Source organism: Ananas comosus, unplaced genomic scaffold (assembly GCF_001540865.1).
Source record: "Ananas comosus cultivar F153 unplaced genomic scaffold, ASM154086v1, whole genome shotgun sequence".
Classification (NCBI taxonomy): domain Eukaryota; kingdom Viridiplantae; phylum Streptophyta; class Magnoliopsida; order Poales; family Bromeliaceae; genus Ananas; species Ananas comosus.
In genome coordinates this window covers 14,547-25,856 of record NW_017893572.1, presented here as the reverse complement: position 1 = coordinate 25,856, position 11,310 = coordinate 14,547, and the positions used below count along the sequence as shown (strand labels likewise).

General features: G+C 42.7%; 1 long non-coding RNA gene across 1 annotated transcript; it reads left to right on the top strand.

Moving 5' to 3' along the window:
• The first annotated feature begins 9,233 nt into the window (after positions 1 to 9,233).
• Positions 9,234 to 11,095, top strand: LOC109706347. The gene is made up of 5 exons (XR_002215173.1): positions 9,234 to 9,364; positions 9,625 to 9,691; positions 9,789 to 9,856; positions 9,976 to 10,037; positions 11,064 to 11,095. It is a non-coding gene; the product is annotated as an uncharacterized LOC109706347 (long non-coding RNA).
• Positions 11,096 to 11,310: the final 215 nt, after the last annotated feature.

Genomic DNA, 11,310 nt, shown 5'->3' with positions numbered 1-11,310 from the left:
GGAATTTCGGTTAATTTAAAATATATTATCAAAAAAAAAAAAATAATAGATATGTTACAAATATTATATTTACGTGCGATCTATCAAATGTTTTGAAAACAATCAACTATGTGTCGAAAAACAATGCTTCATTGTAGTGATTTTATGTTCCGAAAAAACCCAATTAATATCGAAAAAAGATTAGATCTAAACAAACGACGAGGGGCTCTGATCCGGAAGCAATGCACCCTCGTCGAACCGCACAGACAAGTGATGGCATGAGAGTGGGGGGGGGGGAGGGGGGCGAATGTGACCGAGTGATCCGGACGAGTGGCGACGAGAGCTTAGGGGAAGATGCCGGCTTGTCAGCGTAGTACGGCAGAGCAAGCGAGTTCTTTCAAACGCAAAGAGATAGATCAAGCGCTCCAGGAAGCTTAGAGCATCAGCAAGCAGGGCGGCCAAGGCGAGTGTCGAGCATTGTCGCACTCGCTGCGTAGTCGCCGAGCGTCAGACGAGGGATGCGACCGGCAGCAGCGGCTGTGCTATCAGATGGTGCGGGCCAATCCGGGACTATACAAATCCCGGTAGGCTGGCAGTTGAGCGCGGAGGAGAGCGTGCGGTTAGCACTCATTCAGTTCGCAGAGTTCAACCCACTGTTTTGAGGGTTATGCACGTGAGAGCCAGCGGTAGTGATGTCGATGATCGGCTCAGGAAACGCTCTTGCAGAGATCTCAATACACTCGAGAAAGACAAAGTGAAGCTCTCCACCCATTGTTTCGAGAAGGTGGAGAAGGTGTGGTGGAAGCGAGTTAAGCGGATGATCCGACTAAGCGCAATACTTACGCGCTTATGCGTTGGGGAGTTCAAGAGAAGCGCTAATTCGCGAACTACTTACCGAGCACCGGCGAACGGAGACTAACAAGAATTCCGCAAGTTGAACTGGATCGATCGGTGGGGGAATATGACAAGAGTTTCATCACATTATCGCTGCGTTCCGATGTTGTTTTGAGATATCGGGATCGGCTGATTGGTTCTTACGAGACTCCAGCCAATTAGATTTATGAGAAGGCAAAATTTGAAAGCTTACGACCTTTACAGGAGGTCTTCGGATAAAAAAAATAGCCTTATGGCGAGCAGCGGTAGCGCCAGGTTCGAGAGGAACGGGAGCTATGGGCTGAGACGAGGACAAGGCAAGAAGCGAAAGCGCGAGCGGTGCCGGGGCCGACCGATGCTAAAAACGCCGCTGGTATGCGCCCGACAACAGTCGATGACTGGAGACCACTCGGTGCGTTAACTTGTGGGGGGCGGAGAGGGCCATTGAAGCTGTTCGACTTGCCGCAGCGGAGACGGCAAATGTTTCACAGTGTGGGCCAAAGGAGACACCTTATCCGAGAGTGCCGAGCTGGATGTTGTCTGCACCGACGGTCTGGCATACAGCACCCGTTGACCCCGAACAGCTATAGTGGTGTACCACCAGCAAGTGTCTGGCTGGACGCGCATCATCACCGCGTTAGCCGGCGAGGATCGAGAGCACCTAGCTGACGAGATTTTTTGCCGCAGAGGTGGAGGAGCAACTGGCAGCAACTCGACGACACTTTGTGCAGGTATAATTATGATAATAATGGCACTAGATGCTAGAAAACACTATCATACTTGGTGCATCCGTTCATTTGATAGGCGCATCATTTGTAAAGACATGCTAGAAATGACATAAATGAGGACTTATTGGTGATAAATGGTCGGCACTCGTTCAATGTTTATGATAGAGTGCTCTGGAGGTTCCGGTGCGCGATTGGCGATCTGGATCATGCGATTGATCTGCTAGTGCAGACCGGATGGTGGGTTCGATTTATTGTGGGGACCAATATGAACCTCCAATATGAAATCCTATTCTGATTAGATTATCCATTAACCCACAAGTTGGTTATGATATTAACCGAATTCCGAATCCTAATTCTAATTCGATTCGTGTGTAACATTTACACATAAGTCTTCATATTATTTACTAACGATTAGTAAATACACCATGCAACTCTTACACATAAATACCTCTAATTTACAACAACTGCAAATTAGTTCTTTTACTAATAAATTAGTAAACTTTAGTATTTAACTATATTATAATTGTAATTAATCCATCCGATAAACTTCTTTTATCGTATCTTAAATATCGATCATGCGCGATTTCTTATGTGTGTGACCTAATAGGTTCAATTCTGTCTGGTAGTGGGATATGATGAGAACTCTATCTACATCATCATCGAAACACTTTTCGATGGCTCAAACTCTTTTGATTCCACCCTAATAGAATAATTAATAATTATTTCTATTGGTTCCCACAATCCACCAGTGACGCCTAGCAGCATGTAGTGGCAATCCAGTCAGAAGTGAATATCGGACTGAACCTCTAGGTGCAGTTACCGTACAATACAATCCTTCTATCGCATAGTTCCAACTGAGTGGAGGTCATGGAATATTCGTCAAACCGCATCACCCGTCATATGACAAATTTGATCAGACAGAAGCTCTTATGGTTACTCTTGGAAACATCTTTCCATACACCATATTACCCCGGCCGAGGATTTCTAAGCTTTGCCTTACAAATAGCATAGAACTAATTATCTCTCTAGCGAGAGCGATAGATCCCCTATAAACACACACCCATTCCTGATATGAACCGACTGCAGCCAACATATACTACTAAGACCCATGGCTAGGATCAGAGTTTGTTGCATAGTCAAACTACAGTAGCCTCATATTGAATGACCGTGGTGTCGCAGGTCTAAGGATCAGTTGTACCACTGCAACATCGAACCAGTTACTGACGAATGAGTAGACATCCACGTAACTGTTCGCAGTTGGTCACGCTCAGTACCGTTGTTCTCCAACAACCACCTGCATGTTCGCTCCAGTGTCCCCACACTGATGACTCGAGATTCGTCATCCCAAAAGGGAAGCGGCACACACATCAATCTTACCGGATCAATCATCGTCCCCATGATGATCCTCCGATTGAGAGCATTTATGAAATAATCACCAATAATATGTATCTCAAATTCTCAACTCTTGAGAATACATATTATCATCTTATTAATTCAAAGGATGATTCGTGGACACATTTAACATGAATGGAATAAAAGGCCCAATTATATAAAGATTAAGTACAAAAATGTCCCATAGAAAATAAAATGCGTCAGCCTGATAGGCTTCTAGGGCATACAACTAACTGCTTTTACTCCAGAGGTGTTGACTAAGGATAAGGATATAAGAAAAGGAAAGGGCAAAGGAAAGGCCATTGATAAAGGGAAAGGCAAAGCCCTGGACAAAGGAAAAGGAAAGGCATCTAGATATACCGGTCGTCGGAAATCTAGAGGTGTTGAGATTAGAGAACCGGGTTCTGAGCCTCCGCGTCTCAGTCTGCAGGATGTTCCGTCTGCTCGAAGGTCAATGTACTCGTCGAAACATTGTATTGGTGAGCGCGATGTTGGCGTTGCCAGTATCATTGACTGTGTGCCGGGATTTCAGGATTTATTTGAAAAAGAAAATCTTCATCAAATTTGTGATTTCCCGGAACAAACTGGTTTCTGTTTGGAGCTAATTAGAGTGTTCTATATGAGAGCAGGTCACTTGAGTGACTCAGACGATGGTCCGTATCTTTTTACTACTTCCGTCCGTGGGGTTGAGTTGTCGATCACTCCCGATACTATAGCGCCTGTGCTAGGGATGGAAGCACGGACTGAGGGCGTGGAATATCTGTAGGCCGGGTTTGACTCACTTTGGGATTGGAACCGTGTCGTGAACTCTATTTGCATGCCGGAAACAGAGTCAATCAGAATTATGGTTTTATCTAAGGATTTCAAAATGGAGTACAGGTTTTTGAACTTTGTGGTNTCACTCCCGATACTATAGCGCCTGTGCTAGGGATGGAAGCACGGACTGAGGGCGTGGAATATCTGTAGGCCGGGTTTGACTCACTTTGGGATTGGAACCGTGTCGTGAACTCTATTTGCATGCCGGAAACAGAGTCAATCAGAATTATGGTTTTATCTAAGGATTTCAAAATGGAGTACAGGTTTTTGAACTTTGTGGTTTGCTACAACATTTTGCCTCTCGCAAACACGAAGATTTTGATATGAGATCGCATCCTGTACATGTATTTATTGGCTAGGCCGGACATTGTTAGTGCAAAAAAATATTAACATGAATATTCCGTTTTTGATATGGCGGAGAATGGCAAAGGATATCAAAACTTCAGGACAGAATGAAAGATTGCCATTTCCACTGATTATCATGCGGATTCTGCGACTCCATGAGGTGGATGTTCGTTGTACATCCTATGAGCATAGCTTGGGAAGGATCAATGAAAGGACGTTCGTGAAGTCCTCTGTGCAGCTTCGAACTCCGTCCCAGCGTGCTTCTTCACCTCCTGCTGCTCCTACTTCTTCCCGTCCTTCCATGGATATCTCTGAGGAGGATGTCTCGGTTTCGTCAGTATATCGTGAACAACAAAGGTTATCTGAGGAGCTTCAAAAACTTTCTGCGGATCAAGCTCAGATACGGAAGGATGTCAGCAAAATCAAGCAGTTGATGAAGGCCATCTTTGACAAACTGGGATGTTGTAGCTCAGATCTTCCGCCACAGGGTGACGAATCCGACTGACTGTGCGGGGTTCCTCCTTTTGTCATTTTGGCGCTTTCTGACAAAAAGGGGGAGATTATGGCGGCTCATGATGGCTCATAATGATGATGATGTCTGATGATGATGATGTCTTTTGATGTCTGATGATGATGATGTCTTTTGATGCATTTAGCTTAGTTGTGTAAATGATTTATTATGACTTAGATGAACTATGAACTATAACTATGAACTATGACTTGTTGCCTTGGTTGCTTTGACTTGTTGCTTTGATTGCTTTGATGTTTATGTTTGATCCTATATAATAAGTATGCTTGAATCTTGATTATGTTTTTAAGAATGTTTTTGCAGGAATATTCAAGACTTCAAGACTCCATGTCTAAGTCATAGAGTCTGTATTAAGGTGTGAAAAATATAATTTTTGTTTATTGGATCGATCATACAGGAGATTGTCGTTTGATGATTACGATGATCTTCTTTTTATTGTTTCTGAGTTGTGTACAAGCTTTGTAGTATTTTTTTGTCACGAAATCGTCAAAGTGGGAGATTGTTAAGGATTTTATAGGTTGGCGGATTTCATAAAGCTGAATAGAGTCTTGAAGAGTTGATCGCGGATGTTTGAAGAAAAGATTCAAATTGAAGAACAAACACTCATTCGGAAAGCTCGGCACCTAAGGTATGAAGAATAGATGATTTATGGTGAAGTTATTTAATTGTAATAAGTTCAGGAGACTTAGATTGCTTTTAAACTCTTAAACTGAACTTTTATGTGTTCTGGGACCGGTCCCTGAGGTTGAGAGACCGGTTCCCCCAAGGTCCTCACTGCGTGAATGTTGAGGCAACCGGTCCCCTGAGATAAGAGACTAGTTCCCGAACATTGGTATTTCTGTCGCGCAACGAGGGACCGGTCTCTGGCATGAGAGACCGGTTTCCGAACGTTGTGATTTTTGTCACGCAGCGAGGGACCGGTCTCTCACTTAAGAGACCGGTCTCTCACAGACCGGTCTCCTCGAGAGGATTGGTCCCTAAGGACGACACATGTTTTTAAAAAGGACTTTTTGCAATCCTAGTCTACTTCTAAGTCTCCTAAATATATAAATAAGCCATGAGGGTCATCTTAAAGTTTAAGGCTTGAATTTCTACTCATTAAAAACCCTAGAAACTTGTTTTTTCTCGTTCCTATGATTCTATTCCAATAACAAGTTTCTAACAATCAACGATCGACTTGATTCTTCGTTTTTACTTGAGAACTTATACGAGAATCAAGTAGATGTTTGATTAAAAGGTAGACCCTCATCGCTTATGGGATTCTAGGGCTTAATCACCATAAATCTTCGATTCTATAAGCTCCGGAAGGAGGTTCGGTGTGTGGATCTCGCGTGTAGCCGAGGATTCGGTGGACGCTTCGTGGAGTTCAGGCGTTGACGCTGCAAGGAGTTGCGGCGAGGTCGGTTGGAGGATTCCTATCCATCGAGGACCGGCGAAGATCACCATCAACGGGAAATCGGTAAATTGAGTCGTGTATTTTTGTCAAAATCACTTGTACTCAAGTTTTCTTAGTGGATTTTCGCGGTGATCAGTCCCTTTAGGTTTTTCACTCGGTTTGGAGTTTTCCCACGTTAAATTTGGCTCGGTGTGTTATTTTATTTTTCGCTATTGTTTTTATTTGCATCGAGATTTTGAGTTTTGCGCGTTTTGTAGAATTGGATCCTAGGCAATCCTAAGAAGATAAAAGACACCTAGAGGGGGGTGAATAGGTGTAAACGGCAACAATCTCGAAACTCGATGCAAATTTAAAATAGAATGCGGAAAAATAAAATCAGCACACCGAGAATTAACGTGGGAAAACTCCAAACCGGAGAGAAAAACCCACGGGACCGATCACACAAAGAAATCCACTAAGAAAACATAAGTACAAGTGATTTATCAAAAATACAAGACTCGAAATACCGAATTCTCGTTGTAGAACATCTTTGCCAGTCCTCGATCGCTTGAAATCCTCCAACCGATCACACTGCAAATCCTTCCAGCCACACACGCCTCGACTCCACGAAACGCCTACCGAATCCACGGTCTTCACGCGAGATCCACGCGTTAACGCTCCATCCGAAGCTCGTAGAGATTTAACAATTTGTGGTGATTTAAACTCTTTGAAAGCACATATGATATGAGGAGAAATCCAAATCAAAACATCATCAATTTGATCCTTAAAGAAAGTTTGAATCAAAAACTGAAGAATCAAAACGGTGATCTAAAACTTGATATTGAGAAACATGGATCAAAAACTCAAATCAAGCCGTTAGGGTTTTTAAAAGATTATCTCGCTCAACACACATCATATGGAGATCCTCATATCATATTTATAGGTTTAGAAGACTTCTAGATAGACTAGGATTCTAAAAACTCAATTTTAAAAACAGACGACGGTCTCAGGGTCCGGTCCTCTCGAGGAGACCGGTCCTTGGGGGACCGGTCCTTCAAGGTGAGGTCCGGTCCTTCGCTGCGTAGCTGTGAAAACAAGCGTACGGGGACCGGTCCTCGATTCAGAGACCGGTCCCTCGCTGCGTAACATTGAAAAACCATGTACGGGAACCGGTCCTCACAATCGGAGACCGGTCTCCCAAAACTTCTACGCAGAGAAGCTAGATGGGTCCGGTCCCTCTGATCAAAGACCGGTCCCTGACCCCTGAAAATTTTTGAAAACTTTAGTTTTGACTCTCAAAAATAAAAACCAAGTCTTCTAAACATTTTTAACAAAAACTCACCACAAATTATTTATAATCATACCTGAGATTTCAAGGGTATTTGATTACAAGACTTCAACTCTTTCTTCGATCTTCATCTTCTAATTCTTCGAGACTCCATTCAATACTTCACGAAATTCGCCAACTTATAAAATCCTTAACAATCTCCCCCTTTGGCGATTTCGTGACAAAATACAAAAAGAATTTACAATGCTTATCCACAAACAAAAATAAGAAGGTTATTGCAATCACCAAACAACAACCTTCTGCATGATCGATCCAATAAAAACAAAATAACAAAATTATATTTTTCTCATCCTAATACAAACTCTATGACTTAGGACACGACATAGAGTCTCGAAGTCTTGAAATACCCTGCAAAACAATCTCCACACACTTCATCAAAATTCGCAATGAATTCAAGTCAAGAGTCCAAAAGCATAGTTACATCCTAAGCAAAGTTCAAGCAAAGTTAGTTCAAGCAAAGTTCATCAAGCACATAAAGCAAATAAAACACATCCTAAGCATCATCATCATCTAAGCATCATAATCCAGCATTCTCCCCCTTTTTGTCAAGAAAACGCCAAAACAACCAAAAGAAGGGAACGCCAAATCGGTCCTCAGTCGGAATTAGCACCAGGCGCAGGAAGATCCGCACTACAACACCCCAGTTTGTCAAAGATAGCTCTCATCAGACGACGAAGCTTGCTCACTTGCCGAGTGAGACGCTCCTGCTCTGCAACCATGCGAGCTTGATCCTCAGAAATCCGTCGAAGTTCCCCTGAGATTCGTTCTTGCTCTAGAGATAACCGCTGTTGTTCCCGATAAATAGAAGAGACAGACATTTCTTCCTCAGACACCTCTGCCGAAGGACGAGAAGGACCGGGAGGCGGAGTAGAACGCTGTTGAGATGAACGTCATTGAGGAGAGCGTTGGGACTGAAGTTGCACGGAAGACTTGATGAATGTAGTTTCACTAATCACACCCAAACTATGTTCATAAGATGAACATCTCGTGTCAACATCAAACATCCTCAAAACCCGCATAATGAGTAATGGATAGGGCAATCTCTCTGACTGACTAGAAGTCTTGATGTCTTTAGCCATGCGGCGCCATACCAAAAATGGAACATTAAGGTTGATCTTCCTATCACGAACCACAGTCGGCTTACCCACCAAATACATATAAAGCATGCGATCCNCAACCCACATACTAGAAAGTATTCCAGTGGATTTACAAGAAGATTTGAGCTTTGAGGAGCATCCAGTGAGAATACTAGCTCGAGAGGTGAAACAACTTTGAAATCGTGAAATCCCTTATGTAAAAGTGCTTTGGAACAGTCATGATGAACGCGAAGCAACTTGGGAATTGGAAAGTGTAATGCAAGAACACTATCCTCACCTATTCTGAAGACAATTTGAGGTAACTATTTTCGTTTCGCGGACGAAACTCCTTTTTAGGAGGGGTGACTGTAGTACACTAGACTTTAGCAAATGGGGAACTTCGAGTAAGAGGAATGAGGTTCGGAACCTTCCTACATGTTTTAAAGGGTTTAAAGATGTTTACAAATAAGTTTGAAAGTGATTGGAAAGCTAGAAGTGAGAAAGTGCCTTGCAATTGCGAAATCTGCAATTTTTGCATTGGTGTACCGGTACAAGCCTAATGCTGTACCGGTACAGCAAGCAGCAGCAGCTGCAGCTGCGTGGCAGCATGGATATTTTGGTCATTTCACTTCATTTACCCATCCTTATCTCTCCCAGCTCGACCCTGAGGATGCTTATCACCTGTAAGCTTAGGGGAAATAGGGTTTTTAGCTCACCACTTCTTTCTCTCTCTAGAATTTTCTCCCTCGACATAAAAGTCGCCGTTTTGCGCCGGTTCCGCGTCGCGCTCGTTGCTCGCTGATTGGAGAGCTCAAGGGAAGTTGTTGGTACGTGGGGAGAAGAAGTTTTGCTGTGTTGCTGTAAGATTACTACCAGGGGAAGCTAAATCCCAGCTCTAGAGAGGTAATCGACTCGATTTCTCTCTAGTTTACGGTTTAGTATTGAATTTGGACGCCTTTTAGTTTTGTTGCTTCCAACTGAGTTAGAAGTTGTTTACAGCAGTAATGAGAGGTTATTTTGATTGTAAATTACCTACTTTTAGCTCAGAGAAAAGTTGTTTTAAAACTTGATGAAGATAAATAGTGAGTTATAACTCTAATTTGAAGCTATATGCGGATTAATAGAGCGAATTGATGCAGTTTGGATTTGTTCCTTCGCAGCAGGTTTTCGAACTACCTGGGGCTGAGTTGGTGACCCGAGAGACTAGTTTGGAAGGTGTTACAACTGAGGGTAAGCTGAAATTTCTGTGAGAAAACTGAATTTACAAGATTCCGACTATATCTACTAGTATCTAGCGATTTTGATGCCGTTTCAACGTTGTTCGCAGCGAGAGTGCGATCGACTCTTGGAGTGACTTTAGCTGACTTGTGAGAACTCTTGAAGACTCAACATGAGGTAATGAACTGAACTAAAACAAGGAATTAAGCTTCTACTTTGTATCTATTAAGAATTTTGCCGAAATTGGAATTGTAAGTAATCGGCTCGGCGCGGTTTTGTTACCTTGTTTTCAGCAGGATTGGGACCTCGTTGGGCTGAGTATTGGGACATCTTGTGACTGAGTTGAGCTTAGTACGAGGTGGGTTTGACCTAACCAGAGCAAGTGGAGCTTCCCTATGTTCTATATGTGCTATAGACTTAATACCGTTGTATGATTCCGTGATTGTTATAGAACTTGAGATGAGTCACTGGATTATAGTGTTGGTCTATATAATTGAATTGATATCTCTATGAAATAGAGAACACTTATGCACATAAGTCTTTATATACATGTGTACTTAGGGTGAGTGATTAATGGACAAGTTATCATGTTTCTAGAAAATAGAAAAACGTGACATCCTTATGACACATTCTTGACTCTAACGTAGAGAATGACGACGTGCTTATGCTTATGTGTATATTGCCAGATGTAAAGTAGCATTATTCTTGCATGTTTACTGTTTATTAATCTAGTGGATACTAGCTGTTATCAATACTTGTTATATTGAGATTCCGATCTAAGGATCGAGAGCAAGAACAATGTTAATTGGAAAGTGATGAGTGAGACGTATTGAGCTCTAGATTTGCTTGCTGCCATTGTGCTCATTCGCACACGCTTGTGAGGGTCGCTCCCTACAAGCCGGCACTCCGGAGTTGACCTACGCGACAGTTGCTCGCCCGTGCGGGATTGGGTGCCGAAGTGGATTGCCGTGGGGAGTGTATACTACCATGGGGCCATTAGGCGCGGCACAAGCTGGACTACCTTGAGTAGGTCCTAGTAAATGAAAATGAAAGTGAAAATGATAATGATAGTAATGAATGAGTATCAGTTGTAGTGTACAGTAGTACTTACACTTCTATGGGTATGTTTATGTTTATGTTTATGTTTATAGTAGTTGCGATACTTCTATTATTCAGTTGATTCACTACTGCAGAAATCATGTTTACATGTTGAATACATGCCTGTTATTGGTTAGCATTGCATATTTCTATATCATATACTTATCGCTTTTACTTACTTGCAGTACATCATGAGCCTAGTGGTGTAATTCGCCGAGGCTGGCGGCTTACCCACTGGAAACTATTGTTATTAGTTCTCACGCCCTTTTTATGGTTGTTTTTTCAGAGCCATCTACAGGAGAGGCTAGGGATCGTGGCAAGGGAGTCGCGTCTAGCTAGACTTTGCTAGGAGCGTGCTAGTCGATCACCTTGCTACTCGGGCTACGGCCGAGGGTGATGTCCATTGTATAGAGTGACCACCTTTGTACAGATGTTTTGTGTACCCTGTGTTGTATATGAGTTGTAGATCCAGATGTTATAGTTCTTACTTATTCTCCTTTTGTTGAGATTTTGGATTGTATACTCTTTGTTCT